The sequence below is a fragment of the Camelus bactrianus genome, chromosome 29 (assembly GCF_048773025.1).
Source record: "Camelus bactrianus isolate YW-2024 breed Bactrian camel chromosome 29, ASM4877302v1, whole genome shotgun sequence".
Lineage (NCBI taxonomy): Eukaryota > Metazoa > Chordata > Mammalia > Artiodactyla > Camelidae > Camelus > Camelus bactrianus.
The window spans coordinates 5397061-5417804 of record NC_133567.1 but is presented as its reverse complement, the minus strand read 5'-3'; the positions used below and the strand labels follow the sequence as shown (position 1 = coordinate 5417804).

General features: G+C 47.5%; 1 protein-coding gene across 4 annotated transcripts in view; it reads right to left on the bottom strand.

The window, feature by feature from the left end:
- LOC105081475 (protein FAM110B) overlaps positions 1-20744 on the bottom strand; it is a 115296-nt gene that overhangs the window by 39981 nt on the left and 54571 nt on the right. For 3 of the 4 annotated variants that reach the window (XM_074355131.1, XM_074355130.1, XM_074355132.1), the window contains one exon: positions 7054-7142. The gene's annotated coding sequence lies outside the window, so the exon portion shown is untranslated. Of the gene's footprint in view, positions 1-7053; positions 7143-12532; positions 12690-20744 lie in introns of those variants that run through there. The other variant, XM_074355133.1, reaches the window with a different exon arrangement.

The following is a 20744-nucleotide window of genomic DNA, read 5'->3' as shown; positions in this document are numbered from 1 at the left end:
ATGCACTGCAAACATGTATAGTGTCAAGTATCCTTAGTAAGGTACTATGAGAAACCCTAAAATGCTGCAGATCTGGCATAAAACATCCCTTAATTTCCTGTTCCTTAAGGGGATGTTTATGGAGTCTTTCTTAATCACACTTAGCATCTCTTACTCAAATGCTTAGTGACCCCAGGATGTTAAGAGTAAGAGAGAAGCACTCGTGCGAAGGCTGTGAATGAGGCAACTGACTCCGCCTTGCACTCCTGGAGTCTGAGACAGGATGAAGGATCAGCCGTGAAAGCGAGCCCCGGGCACAGCGAATATGAACACCAGTGCGGCGGGCGATGCCGCCAGTGCCGCGCGGGTGCACCGGCGGTGCCCAAGGAACGCTGCGAGGAATAAACAGCTCCACAAAAGCAGAATGCAGCACGTTACGTAACGGGGACCAGTCCAGGGATGCTGGCCCTGTTAACCGCCAAGCGGCCACATCCTGTGTCTGCAGATGCCGCTCATCACACTTGCAAAACAGCAGGTGAGAAACCTACGACTGTCCTTCACGAGCAGAGAACGTCCTCCAGCCCTGGGAGAGCCCACCCGCTGCTGTCAGTGCTCTGCCATTTGTTCGATTCTGTGCTGGATTCTAAAGACAGAGTAAACAGATAAACAACAAGGACCTACTGTAGAGCACAGGGAACTATATTCAGTTTCTTGCAATGAGCCGCAATGGAAAAGAAACTGAAAAAAATATACCTATGTATGTCTATGTGTAACTGAATCACTTTGCTGTGCACCTGAAATTAACACTGTAAATTGACTACACTTCAGTAAAAAATAAGAATTAAAAAAAAAAAATCCCGTAATTCCTACCCTCACGTTGCTTATAATCCACCAGAAAGAGGTGAAAGAAACTTCCCATAACACAAGCCAGATTACGCTAAGCGCCATCTATGTCCTCAGAGAATGAAAAAAAAGTGCCTGACTTCACGCGGCACCAAAAGGGACCACAAGTACACAGAATGCAAGAATGAAGGCAGATGCAGGGAGAAGGAGAAGGAAAGTCTACCCAGGAGAGGAAATCTGAACCAAGCCTCACGGGTGAGCGGGATTTGGGTTGAGTTTCCACGTGTGCCTCTTGCTGTCAGTGGGTCTGTTTCCCCTCCGGAGGAGATGCTGTTACCTTCCCCCTGGACTGTGTTTCTACGTGTCTCTTTAGATGTCACTCTATCATGGACATTTAAGAGCTGACAGTAGCTTTCCACTCTGCGTTGTTGAATGAAATTGTTATTTTTGTGAAGGGCTTCCAGGGTGGGTAAACAGCTTCGTCCCTCTCCGGGAAGTCAGTCAGCCCACAGAACTCTGTTAATGCTGCCAAACCACCTCTAGGATTTCAGCCCCAGCTCACGGCCTCATATGCACGGCGTGGATGCGCCAGGTGGCCTGGTGTGACACTCGGTGTTTATTCATCCTCTCACACAACTGAGAGCCTGAGCATCCTTCGCATTAAGGGAAAACTTTTAAATCAACTTACCCTGTAACTTGAGAATCATATAAATGCTTAAAGCAAAGAATAATTTCAAGGCTACTTATAAATGTACTTGGTATATACTGAACTGTACAGACATTTGTTGTGTGAATGTGCTGAATGAATGAACAGTAAAAATTCTTGGATTTTGCTCAGAAAGGCTTTTTTTTTTTCCCTTAAATAAGGAAAAAGTAACTTTTGAAATGAAATGGGCCTGAAAGGAACTCCCAGACTTGGGGAGACAGGAACGGACAAGCGATCTCAGGCAAGAAAATGCTCACCGCCTCTGATGGACCAGGAGAGTGAAGAAAAGGAGGAGAGAAATGGATGCTGATTCTGGGTGAGTGCAGGGGGCCCAGCTGGCAGGTGCCTTAAGTGCCAAGCTCTGGAATTTAAATTTTATCTGTAGGCAACTGGGAGAGAACAGGGCTTGGAGCAGGGAGGTAACATGATGAAAACAGTGCTTGCCAGAGAACTTCCTGCTTACTAAATGGACCGGTCTGAGAGCAAAGACGAGAGGCCGGCTGAGGAGCAGATGGTGAAGTCAGCAATGGAGCTGTTTGGTGATGGAGAGACCGCAATTTCAATGCACGCAGGTAGGGAGGGTCAGCGATGCTTCATGCGGGCACGTGGGGTAAAGAAGCAGGAGTCATGCAAGGAGGCATCCTTCCAGAGGGAGGTCCTTCCGCTGACTGTCCTGGTCACAGCTGCCTCTCTTGGACTGAAGATGATGTTGAGCTCGGCTTTAAGTGTGTCCTACAGAGAATTAGACTCACGAGACTTGAAGAAAGGCAGTAGATGCGTATTTCAGGACCAGGATGGACCAGTGCTCCGTGCGTGGGCACTGAGAGTAAGTGTGTCCCACCACCACCCAAAGACCAGGTGCAGAGAAAGGGCCTCTCCTCTGCTAAACAGGAGGGATTTCCCAAAGAAGAAATGCAGATTAGAAGGGTTTTCAGGCTTTCTGTTGTACCTATGAACGTAACAGAATAACAGAACTGAATATTTAACATACTTTTATCCTAGGTATTTTAGAATGTTCAGGCTGCTGTAATAAAACAGCATGGGTTGGGTGGCTCACAGTTCTGGAGGCTGGAAGTCCAGGATCACGGTGCCAGCACGGCCGTGTTCTGGGGAGGGGTCTCTTCTGGGTTGCAGCCTCTGCACATGTCCTCGCACGGCGGGATGGGAAAGGGCTGGTCCCCCTCATGAGGGTGCCACTCCCAGGCCTTAAGCACATCCCAGAGGCCCCAACCTACTATAGCATCACATTGGGCACCAGGAGTTCAATGTATGAATTTTGGGGGAGGGGCGGCGCACACACTGGGACCACAGCACTGGGCTATGGAAAGGACACCAGCATGGAGAGCACACGCCAAGACTCATGAATCACGTGGTTGTAAGGGGCATCGCATGCTTCTGAACTTGGCGGAGTGCTGAGAACGCACGGGAGCTTTCGCAGTCCGCGCGGTGATGGAGCAGACGCTCAGCAGGGTGGAGAACCGATGAGGAGGCCTGGCTAGCCCGGTGCGCCTGCAGCCGCTCTGCACGTGTCCTCCTCTGCCTCAAACCTGGGTGCCCTGCCGGGTACTTACTCCATTACTTGACTTTTCGGTCTCTTCCCTTCTGTTATTCATTGAAGACTTTCCCTGTTTTCTAGGGGATCATTCCAATATTCCCCGAGACATCTGTGTCGTCCTGTAACTTTCCCGGTCCCCCTTCCCCACAGCCCAGTCTCCCTCAGCCAGTTTCCTGTTCCATGTGTGACTCCATCGTTGTAAAGAAACCAACAGGTGTGAAGGCGCCGGGGTCTGGACCTGGGTTTTACACCCAGCATGTGCCTTGCCATGCGGTTGCCCTCTGTGTGCGGCTCCCTCTTTGATTCTCGTACCCTCATCTACACCCCGAAGATTCTAAACATGGTGCCTCCAGCACAAGGCAGGCCTTCCACAGATGATGGCCTTAAGGTTTCTGCTGGTCTTTGTAGAAAAGCAATGACAACGTTGACAACGACCCAACTTACATTGTCACAGACACTAATAATTACCCACAGCAAACTCGGCCGGCACAGAACCAACAGAATTTATCTTTCATTTGATTTTTTAAAAATACCCTTTAAGTCCACCAAATAACTTAATTGGTAATTTAATCATTTAAATTGTAATCAAGAGTGGTCTTTTGAACTTCATACTAAGCATGTGTTGCATTCTCACAAATATAACTTGTGCTTCGGGGTATTGATTTTCGAGGGGACCCTCCCTAAATCCAACCTTCTAGAAGCCAATGTGATTTTTGTGAACAAGGAGAATAAAACAACTGAAATCCTCTCCCAGAGAGTGCTCCCTCCTCTCCCTCTTCTTTTGTAAAAGGCGCTGAGCAAGGTCAGGAGCCTGGGCCCTGGCAGGCCGCGCGGTGGGTCTCGGCGGCAGCTGGCTCGGCCCGGCCCCGGGAGACCTGCTCAAGGTCAGCCGAGCCGGCTTCGAGGAGACACCGCTGAAGGGACTGATGTTACCTGAGCTCTGAGTCACTCTCTTGGCAAAGAGCTGACCTGGGAAAAGGCAGGAGTCAGAGATGCTGGCGTGGAAGGCAAAGAGCCATGGACAGAGAGCGGATCTCTCGCTGCGCAAGCCCAGCTTTAGGGAGACTCTGAGATGGGAGGAAGGGTGTCTGGGGAAAACTCGCACGTATGTTTGTTCGCGACCACGTGACACACACACACCTGCAGAGGCTGCTCGTGCTCCGGGCAACTGCAAGTCCCCAGCTCACACTCTAAAAGAACGGAACTCCCTCCCAGAGACGTTCTGAAAAAGGCAGCCTCCCGAGAGAAGCTGACTTTATCAATTACGTAGGTTTGATTAAGATAACAAGCAACTACAAACAAGGCGAACATTGTAACTTTCTTCCTGAAATCACCATCATGTGAATAACAGAGACTCGTGGCTGTGTGCTGTGTTCCTTGAAAGGCGACTTACATAAACGTTACACAGGAGGATTCAGGTTCTAGGTTGAAAAGCCTCAAAAGTTTGACTAAAAGAACATTTACAAGGTCATTTTATGCCTTCATTTTCTATTTTATTTTCCTTAAAGAAGGGACTTTCTTTCTCATTTTTTTAAAACCATATATATAAGCATGTATGTTTATGTTTTTTTAAACTGTTTATTTATTTATTTATTTATTTAATGAAGGAACTGGGGATTGAACCCGGGACCTCCTGCATGCAAACAACACGCTCTACCACTGGCCTATATCCACCACCCCAAGAAGGTACCACTTTTAAAAAAGATCTACCTTGTATTCTAAAATCGTAATAATCTTAAATGCATGTATTCAAGAGTTAAGAAAAAAATTAATAACAATAATAAATATTCTTCATAAGGTGACTTACCTGTAATTTATAAACTCAGAAGAGAACAAAGTTTTAATGAACATGAAATGTGAAAATAGCTTAAAACAACTGCAAACATTTGGATAATAAGACAAAAACTATGTCTTCCACAACAATCTTTAGAGCACTCTTTTAGTTTCTACCTTATTTGCGGGAAAGCTGATATAAAAACAATGTAACACGACTCGCACACAATGACCTGGTGTTGCCTGAGACTCACAATACAGGGGCCGAGACTCAAAGTCCACACCCAGATGACACCGTGGTCATGAGTGCCATCCTGAGTCAGTCTGATCTTCCTGATGCAGAACCTGGCTGAGTAATATAATATGACAAAGCTCAAGTCGACGCTGCCTGGGAAGGGGACTCACTCTCCTCTCCAGAGAGGCGGTCTGGGAGGGGAGGAGAGGGGCCCCACTTCTCCGTGGGACCCTGGAGCAGCAGCACCTCCTGTCGCTGTGTCAGGTGACTGTCCCCCAATCCTTCCTAGCTTGTTCTTACTCTTATCTGGCCTCTGGGAAGTGAGGCTGAGACAGGTAAGGTCCATTCACAGTGTTGGTGAGCAGTGGAGCTGAGGCTACACCCACGTCTACTCAAAGCCCCGTTCTCTCTGGCCACTAGGGCTGCCAACTCACCTGCCGGGAGGAGCCAGCGGGGTGGGCGTGGCTGGGGGAGACAGGACAGGTGCTGGGGATCCAGAGCGAAACCCGGGGGCCCCTGGGGGCTTGCCCTGCTTTTACCACTTGCATCTTGTGTTCCAGAAACCCCCCCTCCCTGTGAGCAAACTGGGACGAGTGGCCGCCCAGAACGAGCAGCGTGGGGAGGCACGCCCTGATGGGAGCACTCCCCATGAAATCCACCTGTGCACAGGTGCGATTCTACAAACTCGCGACTGGGGACAGGAGATGCTGAGTTCCTGCCAGGCAGCAGGAGCCCAAGGCTTTCCCATCAGAACCTCTTACATGGGGGATAAGCTAACGTGGTGATGAGGTTGGTGGGTTTCAGGGCGTATCACTGACACATGTTGCTGGCTTTTTCTTTAATCTCTCCCTCTGCACAGACTGCAGAATTTCACCTGGCACAGGCTGATTCTTACTTGTCAGCTTACGTTAGATGCTGAGGTCCCTGGAGAGCAGTGTCATCTACCTAACAAAGTCCTGCCTCGTGCAAAGGTGGACAGCCACCAAGGTCGTGGCACGCTCTACAGGTGATGGTACATTACATATGGGCGCCGGAAAGGGGGCTCGAGGAAGGCCGTCAATCACATCAAAGCACGTGGTCACTCGGGAATACGGGCGCAGAGGGTAAGTCTCAGTGACCTCCCGGGGGCTGCTCTTCACCACTCAGGGCCTCGCAGACATGAGTCCACTGGGGGGCTGTCTCTCAGTTTCCTAAACATCCCCAACCTCCTCATTTGGGGACACGGAGCTCTCAGCCCCTCTGACAAAGGGGAGGAACCATCTGGACCTTGACCACTTCCTCAGCTTCTTCGTGGGAAGACGGGCCTGGCTGTGGGATGTCCCAGCTCGGCACCAGGAAGGAATCCGGGAGTGGCGCGGCCGGGGATAAAATCCCCTGCAGTGTCCTCCGTGGACACGCACGTTCCCACGTCTGCAGGCTGCCCTCCGACACCTGCCCCGTCCCCTCGGGCTGTCCCCTGGCTGGCATTTCGGTTCTGTCCCCTAGACACAGCCTCTCTTGGAAGGCCATCCTGCAAAGATCTCTGTGCCCCAAACTCGCAGCGCACTTGCTGCTGGCCACACACCACTAGGCCTGCCGGAAACCACCATCTCGCTCCCCAACCAGTGTACTCCGAGCTGGAGTGTAGACATACTCATTTTTTAAAAAACATTGTCTTCAAATCCATGTCCTTCTAAACACCAGGGAGATTACTAGTAAACACTACACAGCCCTTAAAAACCATAACTACTAGTAAACATGTAGTGACAGTCCACAGAAGCCCCTGGCGGAGGAACCATCATTACTGCTACTCTGGTCCTGCGGGACCTCAACGGTAGGAAGGGAGGGCTCTCTTTTTTTTTTGGCCAGATAGCAAACTATCTGAAGCCTCAGCCCCTGTTCTTAATGCAGTAATGACACAGGCTTTCGGAGTGAATCAGTACCTCCTGCTCAGAACGGACCAAAGCAAAGCAAAACACTCACCTAAAAGAGGGACGAGTGGTTTAGGGACTGCAGGCAGAAGTCACAGGGAATCCGTCCTCTCTTAAAGTACCCTCTGCTGCAGGCAATGCCTAAAAACAGAAGGAAAAAAAAGATTGCAATAGAGCTTTTATTTGACAAACACAGGCAGGCCATTCAACATATACAGCAATGGAAAATGGTAACTCTTTAAAAAATTGGCCAATAAATTAGAAAAACAGATCACAAACATGTAAGTAAACCAACATGTGTTAGTCTTCACATACGTATTTCATTTAGAAGCTAAGTGTTTTGCTCACCTCGACTCTTTTCTTAAGGAGACATTTAACCAGAGATAGGAATTATGTCGACAGAAATATATAAACACCAAGTTGTGGGAAGTCACATAAATCCAAGCTGACAGCATGTCATTGCACTTCCGGAGTCGGAGCCTCCGCGGTGGGGGTGTGACGGTGGTGTGTGACAGTGGGGGTGTGACGGGGCATGGGGGGGTGAGCGTCTCACAGGGCCGTAGGGCCCATCCAGAAGAGGGCCCCTCAGGGCATGGGCTCGGCCCAGACCACCCAGCTGGCTGGGCCAGAGCTCCTGACTGCCCCAGGGCACTGCCCCACTGCCATGCCTGTGGTCCTTCCATCACTCTCTGGCTCATTCATTCATTGTCTAGGGCCGACTGAGTACTTCCCGTGGACCAAGTTCTGTTCTGGGCTCTGTGGGGTAAGACCTAATCTCTGAGCTCAGAGTTCATATTCCAGAGAGGGGGCACTAAATGCCAGCGATGCTGTCTCAGACTGTCCCACTGGAATGGCAGCTGGGGACATCTGAGCATCCCCCTGAAGGCAGTGAGGGAACAAGCCCCGGGCCTCACTGGGGGCAGCCGGGGCCGGAGCAGAAGGGCACAGGAGGCCGGTGCGGCTGGAGCAGGGGGCGCAGGGGGATGCAGGAGGGCGGCTGAGTCTGTGGCCACGGATGAACCCATCAACAGAAAGCAGGTGATGGGAGGCTGAGGAAGGGCAGAGCCTTGGAGAATCACGACTCAGAAGTGGGTTGAAAAGGAGGCAGGAGGAGACAGTCAGAGGTGGGCGGCTGGCAGGGTCGGGGCTGCAGGATCCGTAGTCAGCTGTGAGCAGAACGCTTCCGACCCAGCGAGGCGGGGTGGGGTAAGGACAGAGGGGAGAAACGCAAAGGCTGCCCTTCTGACTGGCTGTGCAAAAGTACATCTGCAAGCCTGAGAGGGCAGCGCGAGAATCAGGAAGCACTCTAACTGCAGGTCCCAAAGTATCAGAGCTGTGGGGCTGGCTCCGCTTCCAAGTAGACACTTCATTGGTGGCAAGACCTCACACAAGTGTGGCACCCTTAACGTGGACTCCCCCTCCAAATCCAGCAAGATTTAACATGTCTACAGTCAATCAAATATATGAGGGGGGCAGAAGGCCTTAATCACAGCAAGGTGACATCCAAGTGCTACATTCCAAGCCCAGGTTTTACAAGCTTGTCTTTAATAAGCGTGTACAAAGTGAACGACTTAAATAAATAAAAGAGCCAATTAAATAAAAGAGTCAACAGGCATCAGCAGCAAATGATAATTCCTGGCAATGAAGCAGTTCCAAAAGCCAACCCTAAATTACTCAAGAGCACAACAGTAATGAAGGTATTTTGTGATTCCTTTAAGATTCATTTTTAAATTAGCAGGTACATTAAAAAATTTTTTTTCTAAATTCCATGTCATATAAATCTATTAAAATAAAAATACTTCTATGCAACAGTCTACTGCATATTCTGAAAGGGTTAGTAGCAGGAAGAAAAGACACGACAGTTTATACTTTTGACATTTATTACAGATCACAAATAAGATGGCAAGGGCAACTGAAAGTCAATATAACATAAGGACCAGGTCTGTGGTCCACACTGACTCCTACTTGACATTAAGAGTAATGCATGTGGGATGACTAGATAAAGCTGTGGTGTGTATACACAACGGAATACTACTCAGCCATAAAAAAGAATGAAATAATGCCACTGCAGCAACATGGATGGACCTGGAGATCATCACACTAAGTGAAGTAAGTCAGACAGAGAAAGGCAAATATCATATGATATCACTTATACATGGCATCTAAAAAAAAAAAAAAAGATACAAATGAACTTACTTACAAAACAGAAACAAACAAAAAACCCCAAACAAAACAGAAACAGACTCACAGACATAGATAACAAACTTAACGGTTCCCTAAAAGGAAAGACAGGGATAAATTAGGAGCTTGGGATTAACAGATGTACACTACTATATACATAAGATAGATAAACAACAAGGGCCTACTGTAGAGCACAAGGAATATATTCAGTATCTTGTAATAACCTATAATGGAAAAGCATCTGAAAAAGAACACATATGTATAACTGAATCACTTTGCTATACACCTGAGACTAACGCAACGTTGTAAATCAACTGCACTTCAATGAAAAAGAAAGAGAGTGGTGCATGTGGTGCAAGGTGGGTGGGAATCAGAAAGCTCTGGATCGAGCAGTACTGCCTTCCTCCTGAAGCCTTCCCATCGCCCCTCCAAAGAACTGGGCAGCCCTCCTCAATAGCCCCAGTTTAGGCACCTCCCTTCTGCCCCCCGCACCCCTGTGATGACTTATTTCCGTCCCCTCCGCAATCTGCTGCTTCCTGCAGGGAGGGCCATGCCTTCTTTCCTTCTTAGCACAGAACCTAGCACAAGGGCGATGCCCATAATTATAGAATAAAATAATGAAAGAAAAACTAAACACACTTAGATGAGGCTTCATGTCTCTTCAAACATTTTTCCAACCCAGGCAGGTTTGGGAGGGTCAAACTCGAAACACTTACCAGTTGCCAATCACAGACCACCCTCAGTTCTTCCAATATCAGAGACACCCAGATGACCAGCTAGAAAGCCACCCACAGGTACCACTCTGCCCCTCTCCAGCCAGCAGCCCGGGCAGCCCACTGAACCTTCCCTTTTGTTTTATTCCCTGAAAGTAGTAACTTTCAGGCCCTTTTTGTGGCAAATCATAGTCTATATGGAATGACTTTTCATTTTAAAACTGATTATCATTTTCTCCTGCTGTGACTCTAAGCCCCTAGGGGGAAAAAAGTTAGAAAATATCGCTTACAGCAGATAACGTTTTAATTTAAAAAAATTATATATTTTATCCTCTAGTTCATGCTAATAGACCTATTTTTGATTCATCGAAAATGTCATTATTCATCAGTAAAGAGCTATGGAATTTATAAGAACAAGAGAGAAGACAACTGTAAAGTGTCCAAGAAATTTATGTTTACTTTTTTAAATCTCAGAAATATATAAAGATTTCCCTTAATGGAGTTGAAAAAAAATTAAGATGTGTTTCATCTGAAGATAAAAGTGCAGATTTTGTTACTTTGCAAAAACATAAATAACATTTTATTAGTGTGATAAGAAAAATGTCCCTTTAGTAAATGTTAAAAGGCCCTTCGGGACCTCATAGTAAATTACTACTCAGTATTCATACACTGTTATGTTTAAATTTACATTTACATTTTCAAGAAGTTCCTTCTAGACCCAGAAGATCTTTTAAGATCCAACCTTGAGAATCGACAGCAGTCAGAACTAGTTCTCCCGGCTTCCCACGACGCACAGCCTCATGGCAGGATGCTCACAAAGGGAGGTGTGCCCTGCTTGTGTCCCACAACAATAATTTACTTCCAAGGCTGCCGACTGCCTAGGATGCTCTAAGACCAAGATAATTTACGGAGCATTTCATGAGATTAAGAGAAGGAAGAGGGAGAGACAATTATGGGATTGCAGCAACGGACTCTTCCCCAACTGAGTGTCCAAGCCCAACTGCAGACACGGAGGTTATTTTCCACATCCACACAGGGAGCACTTCAGACAAAGAATGAAGAGGCCAGAGGGGTCCGGACAGGTGCAGAGCACCAAGCCGCTGCTCTGCAACCTTGTGCAATCTGCCCGGGGCGGGGTTCCCATCGCAGCGGGGTGTCCAAGGAGGAAGGGCTCCCAGCAGAGCCACCCCTCCAGTGCTGCCTCACCAGACACGGTAGGTATGGTAAAACCGAGATGCTGGATTCCACTGGACCACAACCCAACTTTCTTATTACAGACGATATCCTATCATAGTAAATGACAAACTTTCACAACAGTCCTTTTTTTTTCTCTTCAAACTGTTATTCGGGAGTAATATTACACCCCGAGTTGGAGTAGGGAGGGAATTTGCAGGGGGTGGGGGTAGAGATAGGGAGGGAACCACAGTGCGTATTGTGAAGTTTTCCTCTACCGAAGAACACACGGAACCCCTTTAATCGGATTAGAGTTTTAAAGCAAAGCAGTTATTTTAACCAAATTCTGAAATGGCAACGTCTGGCTTTTCAGGAGCAGGGAATAATTCCTGATGGCTTTCGGAGATCAGCAGGGCTCTCCACCGATCCCAGACGCATGGTGGCAGCCAGCCAGCCGTGTGACTGGTGACTCAATACACAAGTTTCTGTGGTCTCCACCATCTGATACAGTAAGGGTATCAATTTTTAAGTTTGAGGACTAGATGGCGGCCGGGGGCTCCGGCAGAATAAAACAGAACTCCCTGGAGAAGGGACGCCAAGAAGCGAAACTCACATTGCATTTGTTTGCATTTCTTTAAGCTCAGCCTTGACTGTGTAAGTATTTTTTCCTTCGGAATGTATATCATCTTGATTACAGAATTTAAGATTATTTATTGTTTGATTTGGAAAATAATCCAGGCAACCATTAACAGAAATTTTAAAATGTCCAGACATCAGTCAAAGTGGTAAGAACCCCACCTTCTTGTGATTCCAACTCCCAAAACAATATTCCTGTTAAACAAAGCCCAGGTCAAAAATCCTCTCCGGCACAGGCCGCACACACACCTAGGAGTGTTTCTGGCAGAACAGGATGTGCTAACATCCTCTATGTGGAAAGGGCTTAATGAAAACTAGAGACAGTGAAACAAAGAGAACCATCCAAAATGAAGGCTGCACACATCTTTGAAGAAACAATAGACATTACTTCTGCCGAGGCCCTGCGTTGACACCAGGAGAGCCACTGCTCTGTCCTAATTAAAGTGTGTTTCTCTGAACTCTTCCCCCATTGCTCATTATTCAGGAGGGTCCGGACCCCAGGCAAACAAAGTCGACCCGGTACTGAAATGCACCTCCAAAGACACCTAAATCGATGCAGCCTCGGGCTTTCCAAAACAGCAGCGAGCCAATAAGAATCGCTCCCCAGCACATGCCCTCTGGAATCCAGGTAAAAACACTATTTCTGCATGAAGAGGATGCCTGTTTATGAGCCAAGCCCTTCTCCGGGAGAACATATCTTAGACGGAGCGCTGGAATACACACAATATTAACAAAAGCAAGATCAAATTAAACAGATGACAGGATGAGCACGCTTCATTTCATGCACGGCGGTGTTTTCTCTGTGAGAGAAAGGCTCAGAGTAATTACCGTGAACTGAAACTTCTTCCCCGACCTCTGGCGACTGCCCTGCTCTCACAACAAAGACGAACGCCTTCTCCTCGGGGCCTTATTCCTCCTTATTCCTCCTACCAGCGAAGCACCTCCACCCTTGCAAGAGCACAGCGGAGAATCTCTGTATCTGTGTCTCCGATGCAGCATAAAGAGTCCTGTGGAAACCTATCAAACTGGCGAGCAGCGAGGCTGGCAACCAATGAGCAGCGGCCCAGGCAGGACCCGGCACATGCTCTCTGAGGCGCAGGCTGTCACCAGCGTCGAGCAGGCTGCTAATCTAATTATAGCCAGTTTGCTAGCACAGAGTGATTGAAGCAAAGCACACGAGCAAATTAAATTTTAATAAATTAAACCCCGCAGACAAAATCATCTTGATTTCCTGTCATTTTGAGGATTAATGTGTCACCTTATAAACTGTAAGCGATTTTTAAAGTGCATTCTTGCTTTCCTTCCAAACTAATGAAACAAAGAGTGGTTAAATCAATGTACGGTAAGACCAGCTTCCTTAAACTTAGCAGATTCCAGTACCAAGGAATAAATAATGAAGTCGATGGCAGGAAGACATCAGTGGGAGAGCGATAAAATCTGAGACGCGCTTTATTGCCTCTGATTAGCATTTCGCCACGTATTGTCTGAAAGTGCTAATTAGTCTCTCAGTACAGTTTGAAAGGCCATGCACATTTCCATCCATCATGGAAACGGACCAATCGAGGTGTCAAAAATTGTAATCTTGACCACAGTGATCAGCAGTGATTCAGAAGTACAAGAGCTGGAAAAGGAGCATCAGAAGTCGTTATAAAAGGACAAATTAAGGAAATCTGCTCCCTGCGCCATTTAATGGTAAACATATTTCTAGAAGCCAAATCTTGTGAGAGGTACGGGAGAAAACATGCATTCCCACAGCCAGGAGGCCTGGGCTTAAGTTCTGCACCAGCTACTCCCTCCTGTGTGACCTGGGGCAAGTGACTGGATTTCTCTGCGTCTCAGAGGCCATCCTGCACTTTGCAGAATCACTGCCAGTGAGGTACAAGCGCGTAGCACTCAGTGCGGGCCTGGCACGGAGTGAGCTCTAAATTAAACAATTATTAACAGCGGCGATCTTTTCACAACACCATGCATAGTGCCTCCCTTCTTCTCTGGTCTTAGACTACTCAGAAAAAAAGTGTCTAAACTTCTCCCGTCCACAGCTTTGTCAGGAACACCAGTTAGAAGTAATGAACGGTGACAAGTCAGTGGCAGACTTGATGAAACACACAGAACCATTACTGGCGCTCACTGTAGTAACAAAAGAGTATTTCACCTGCGTCATTCTGGATGTGTGTTAGTCACTAACTTCAGTGGATTCCATATGGACCAAACTTAACGGGAATTTTCATGAAATTGGGTTTATATAATTGCCTTTCATTCATGATTTGCAGTATAGATTAAATGATATACATTTGAAAACACGTTTTCTATGCAATATAAATTGAGGAACATCTGTAATGAGGAGTTTGAGTAAACTTTGATGACAAATTTATGTGAAAAGGGGAATGGGAGAGGTCTGCTGGTCAAATGTGACTTTTGTCTCTGCGGCCAGCTTATATATTTTTCCCTTGAAGTCATTTCCTTCCTCTCAATATGTTCTACAAAATTAATAGTCCTTCCATAATATTAATCAAATCTTTGAACCTGTTCAACTTCTCTTCCGTAATTCCTCCAAACTGTTATGTTCTACCAGTCAGGTTCCAATCCAAGGATAACACGCAAACTTCTCATTTCTGTAGTTTTGCTTTGCTTTGGTTTTGCTTTGAAAACCTCTGCAAAAAGCTGGCATGCTCAACAGGTGTTATGATTTGCTCCGAGGATCCAAATGTTCCCAGGGATTAATCCGTAGCCATGGACAAGAAACATTGATAAAGGGGCATTCTCCATTCTTCAATCTTTGTGTACAACAAACTGTGTGGGAAAGAAACTCAGGGAAGGAGCAGTGTGGCCCCCAAACAGGGGAAAGCACAGAAACATACGGTCTATCCATCCAAGAGTGCAAAAGTTCGTAGAAGTGGAGACCCAGACCCAAACTGGGAGAAAAGATGCTGGAGACAGATTTCCTAACACGCCGGGCACATCTGCTACCTCGGAGCAGCGTCCATGTGGGTTATCAAAGCGCAATCGCCGTGATCAGGAATGAAAACTCCAGGAGAAATTGGCTTCAGTGATTTGGCCTAAGGCACACCTAGCTCCCTGGAGGCTGCCAGGGTACAGACCGGGAGGACTCGCAGGCATTCATCTAGGAAACGCCCGCAGCTCTTTCTCCCTCTTCATTTAACAGTCTGCGGCTCAAAAAAAAAAAAAAAAAAAAAACCCACTTTAAAAAAGCTGTTTGATTAATTTGTCTCATGCCTGTTTTGTATCAGACACTTTGTAAGGGAAAAGCAACTGTCCTTTCTTGGGTCTTATCTTTTGACATGTTGAGAGCCCATATATTACTTTGAAACTGAGTAACAGTCCATTGCTAATCCTTGCCATTGGTACTCTGCTAGGGGAGCTCAGATATTTTTTAACCTCCGGAATGAGCACTTCTTTGAACTTCAGTCAACTCAGTCTTGATTCTGAAAACTCATTCATTCACTCAATGAATCGTTTGGGCACCAACTCCATGGAAGGACCGTGCTGGACACTGGAGATGCTGCAGGGAGGGGCAGGGTCCCCTGTTGCTCAAAGGAGCTTCTATCCTAATGAAGGAGATAAATAAGTGATGCATCAACAACGGGGTGATTATGATAGGGGTCAGAGTGCTGTGAAAGCGCCCAAGTCGGGGCAGGGAGTCTGGTCTGTGGCTGGAGGAGGCTTTTGGCACGAGGGTGGCTGGGGGTGGAGAGGGCTGTGAAGTCCTGGAGAGGCGGGCGGGGCCCGCGGACGCAGGAGGGCGGTGGAGGCGCAGCCGCAAGTGGCACACACGCAGGAGGAGGAGGTGGAAGTCAGACTGTGGTGCGCTCCTTCCGCCTCTCCTTTAGCGTTATCCTCCGAGTCGAACCCTCGCTCACCCTTCTCTGCTCATGGAATGAAAGCGTGTTTGCTTCCCACTGGCGGCACAGGGCAAGGAGGAGCTTACGGTCATCACAGAAGCGCTTCCCTCGCCAAATGGGCTTGAGTTGTGTTTTGACCCTCTCACCGCGGAGGATCCGGAGAGGAGAGCCTGGGGCTCAAGAACGCCCACAGGGAGCGCTGTACAGCTTTCTTCCCTTGGAAAAGAAATCAGGGTTCACGTACTAAAAGCGGTTCTGTTTAAGCCCATGGCTCCAAGATAACTTCAGCCTGGTCAGAATATTTCGGTCAGAACTGGCTCTGTTTGGGTTGTGTGTCAAACTCGATCTTGCTGAAAGGGGCCCAGGGGACCTGTTTCTGCTCTGAGGAGACCTGATCGGAGGCTGGGCCGCCAGCTCTGATGTCCCTCCTGCTGGCTGTGAACAAGCACACTGTCCACCCCCAGCCCTGCGGAGGCGGGAGGAGGGACCAGCAGTCCAGGATGGGCCACAGACCCCAGCCCACGTGAAGAGGGGTGGGCTGGCGAGTGTCGGCACAAACAGCTTGTGGCATTTCCACTGATATTTCAGGCCACCAACGGGAAGTCACTTGGCATAGAACTGGGCAGAGATGCTGACAATCAGCTCCCTCAGCACAAGCGAGGGGCTCCAGCCCCTCCACCAAGCCCCCTCCAGTTCGGATGAGAAGAGAACACTCAAGCTGTGACAGTCTCCTCTGGCCACTGGGACAGGACAATTCATGAGAACCCATCTGGGCATTCGGTGCCCCTTCCTTCTCTGTTCATAACACCCACACATCCATCCACTTTTTTTTTTTTTAAAGAATGTGGCATATGTGGCGCTCAGAGCAGTTGCACTGTGTGTGGCTGGGCTGGGAGAGGCTGAATCGGGCTTCTGGGCATGAGTCCTGCTGCTCCCCAGGCAGGCGTAGCCCTCATCCCCCTCTCCTTTCAGATGCTCAGCATCCCACCCTGGTTACCAGGATGTGACTCCACTGCCCGAGTAGGGCCTCAGTGGGGACACCACCATGTGAGTCTGTTCCAGGGCAAGACGGGGCTCCGCCTGGACGATCATCTTGCCAGGTAAGGGGCTTGGTGTACAATCCATATGAGCATCTGGTAGCGTCTTCTCAAAGCCTGGCCCACACCATCATCTTTTTTGTTTTCACTTTTTTCTCCTAGTGATTCACGTTGTGTAGTAGTGGTGAAGCGAGCTGGAAGGCTAGGGGACAATGAGACCAAGGACTGATGACGCTGGGGGAGGCCAGCTTGGAAGACACTCTGTCACAAGGCTTGCTTCGACTGGCTAGCAGCTGCTACCACGCTGAGTTGTGAAGCACTGGCTATCTGTCCAGTGGCCTGAAATACACTGTGTTTACCTCTAAGCTGCGAATCCAGGCCAGCTCACACATCCTTGTGGAGGGGCCTTCTGGGACCCAAGCACCTGGCACGGCTGGACTGTGCAAGTCAGCAGCGCCCCACCACAGCACCTGGATGGACTGCCTCCCGGCTCCCCTTCACCCCGTTTCCTTGAACCACCTTTCTGCCATGTGCCTCTATAACAGATGTAAGAGGCCCTGTGTGACCCCAGCTCTCAGGCCATTTGTCATCCCAGCCCGCCCAATGGACCACTGCGGGCAGGACTTTAGACTTTGGAACGGCTTTATCATAGGTCAGTATTGCACTGGGATTAGCCGGGAATGCCTGTTTAGGTGAGAACTGACTGGCTTCTCAGGCCTTGAAGCCAAAATTCACGTGGTGGAAGAAGAGGAAAAAAAGAATTTCTTAGGTGTGGGACTGACCCTCAAAAAGAGTCACACAGACAACTTCACTGTCCCCTACCCTCCTCCTAACCTCTAGCACGCTGGCCCCAGGCTGCAGAAGGCCAAGTGCCCACAACACTAACCGGCCAGGGAGGCCTGCCTGGGGTCTGCCCAGCCCACACCTCCCTCCTAAACCCACCCGGCCAGACCCCGCCCTCCTAACCCAAGTCGTCACCCCCTCCTTATACCGTGCTAACTGTTTAAAGCAGCACATACGATTCCTGCCCTGGAGGTGGACTTCTGAACCTGCAGCGGTCAAGCCTAATGTGATCCAAATGAAGACAAACCCGCAGACGTGCTTCTGCACAGGCTGACGGGGAAGAAGGCACATGGCAGCGTGGAAAGGACTCATCTCCAAAAAGCTACGAAAAGAAATGACTCGGCTAACATAAAAAAGCTCTGAAATCTGAATGCAAAAAGCACACTTCTCTGCCTCGTGAACCATCAGATGAAGAAACCCTGCATCTCGGGGTTCTCGTTCACAAATGCAGCCCCTAGTGTGCTAAGGAGGAGGGTCTGGAGGTGGACGGCTCTGCAGTCGGGCACGTCCGGAATCAGACTGTGGCATCTGGCTCCAACACCCAAGGGCACTGTCAACACGGCCAAGTCACTGACCCTCACATGGGTCTCAACTGTCCTCACCTGGCAAGAAGACTGACCGGCAGAACTTTCTTCCTGAGGTTCTGTGATGACCAAACATGCACTGGCACGGAAAGCGCTGACGAGGCTGCCAGTCACGTGACAACACCTGACGGTGAGCAGTTCCAGTTACGCTTACGCTGGGGCCTGCAACGCACTCGGTTCTCAAACGGGGCTCCGTGTCAGCCAGGCTCTTCTGCCAACTCCTCATAAGGATGTTTAACTGGTATTTTTTTATCTCCTGGCATTTGTCAAGCGCTGTGCTGGGATGAAGACATGGACCCACCAAGCCAGGGAAAGAAGCAGATGAAAGAACGCTAGTGATTACACCTGAACTGGTTTTCACATTGACAAGGAAACTTCACAGTCACGTTCTGCTTTAGGACCCCCCCCCCCCGCCCACCAAGAGGCCATCAGGGCGACGTTACTATTATTCTCATTTTAGAGAGAAAGAAGTTGGTCCGAGGTGGTTACATTTGCAAAACTCTGGACTCAACTGGTTCCAATTTTGCTCCTTTTCTCACTAAAACCAGGTTGATTCCTACACATAAAATAATGAGTTGTTATAATCTAGGGGCATAAAATCAGATACTATTAAATATTATTAAATAATCTGATAGACAATTAAGTACTATAATCTAATAATTAGATATCATCATCATAATGCTTAGCTATTATTATCAACAAAGAGCTATAAATTAGGCAGAAGTCGTCCTGAACTTATTAGCTTCCTGTCTGTCCTCAAATCATACCACATTTTCTGAACACTGCCAGGCATGTTCCAGGATGCAGAAGTGTTCACCTCATCGACAATCTCTGTGCTACCAAAGGGACCCAGGCCTGGACTCTCTCCGTGGACCATGGGATAAGTCCCACAAAAGCTTAAATTACAGTAAGCGGATTAATGTCCTAAATTTCAGCTCTGTCTCCTGAAATGCCTATGCATTTCAGTTAAATGAAGTTCCCTGTAGTTGTGAATAGTTCTGTAAAGCACCAGTACCAGTTTCTGAATGTAACCCTATACGTAGTGTCCAAAACCAAGGCATATAATCTGGCATGAGTAACTCACGCTGCTATTTTAAGCAAAAGCTTCATGGAAGAACTTCAAGTATGCATGGCATGAAGGATCATAATTATGTTTTAGCATTACTAACTTTGAAAGGTTAGACTTTTATCTAAACAAAGATGTAACTACAGAACATAATTTAGTATTATATTCATCAGAGGTGTTTCCAAAACTTTTAGAGTCAGTAGAGGCCAAAGAATAGCTGTCATGAAAAGGGTCTCATCAAAACTTGGGAGGTTATACCCTGAAGATACTCCTTGGGAGAAATTATGTTGCTAGACTGTATTATTATATACTTCTCACCTTCTACTCCTTTCTATTTCATCCCAGTCTAGCCACGTTCCAGCTGGTGACTTGGGTTAGTAACTTAACTTCCTCATGCTTGAATTTTCTCATCTGTAACATGAGTACGAGGATGTTGTGTAATTAAATGAGTTTATATACTCAGAAAGCATTCAGGGAATGCCCAGCATTTTGTCAACATTATCTAAGTTCTCCCCACTTGACTGATGGCAAAATTAAAACCTCCAGGCCAAATGATATTAAAGTAATTAGAAAAACCAACTCTCTCCAGAAAAACAACTATGTAATAAAAATATAAAACCATCATGCCCTGAGCACAACCCAGAGAGAAAACGCTACACTGTGAAGTCTGTTAATAACATCTAGACATTCTGAAACTTATATAAGCATGACTTTTTTTTTTTCCTGGGGCAATTTGGAAAAACTCCTTGAAAATTTTGCAAATGTGTATACCTTTACCCTTGGCCATTTACTTTGGGAAAATCATCCTAAGGAAAGAGTTGGAATCATGTGCTAAAGTAGAAATGATTGAGGATACATGCAAAATATAAATATATATATATATATATACACACACACACATACATATACAACTAAGGTATTTATCACAAAATCCTTTACAAAGCAAAAACAGAAAGAAAGAAAACAAAATCTTATTCAACAACAGCCATTCCATAAATGATGGTGTGCAAATAAAATTAATGGAATAGTATGTCACCTTTAGAAGTGATATGACAGAAGAATATTAAATGGAAGTATAGCTGAATATTAAGTAGGAGTCACAAGTCAATGTATATTATAATTCCATTTTTGTTAGAATTCTCTCTCTGGGGACATACACACATATCTCTGGGAGTATCTACAGAGAAAAAGTCCAGGGGCAGATGCCACAATGTGAATAGTTTTTATCTCTGCGTGGTCAACTGGTCTGAATTGTTGAATTTTTCTACTGTGCTATTCCTAACGCTGAACATACATTTTTAATTAAACCTTTGCACTTTCCCCCAGTCCCACCCAGGGAAAAGACAAACACTATGGGTAACAAGTTTTTATCGAGGGGCCCCACTAAAACCTGAGGCTTGGAGATTCCTGCTGCCCGGCTAGGACCTGGGCTGTGGCCCCAGGCGGTCTACATGACGTGGCCCTGCTTTGTGACCCAGCTAGTAAGCGGCAGCCTCAGCATCAGCAAAGCTGATTTTAACGTTCTAATCATTCCCAGCCATAAGTCAGACCATTAAGGGTGGGAACCAAAAGTTCAGCCTGGACTGTCAGTCAGTCTGCTGATTCTTCTCAAGCATTAGGGCCTCTGTCGGCACCGCCAAGCACAGCTTA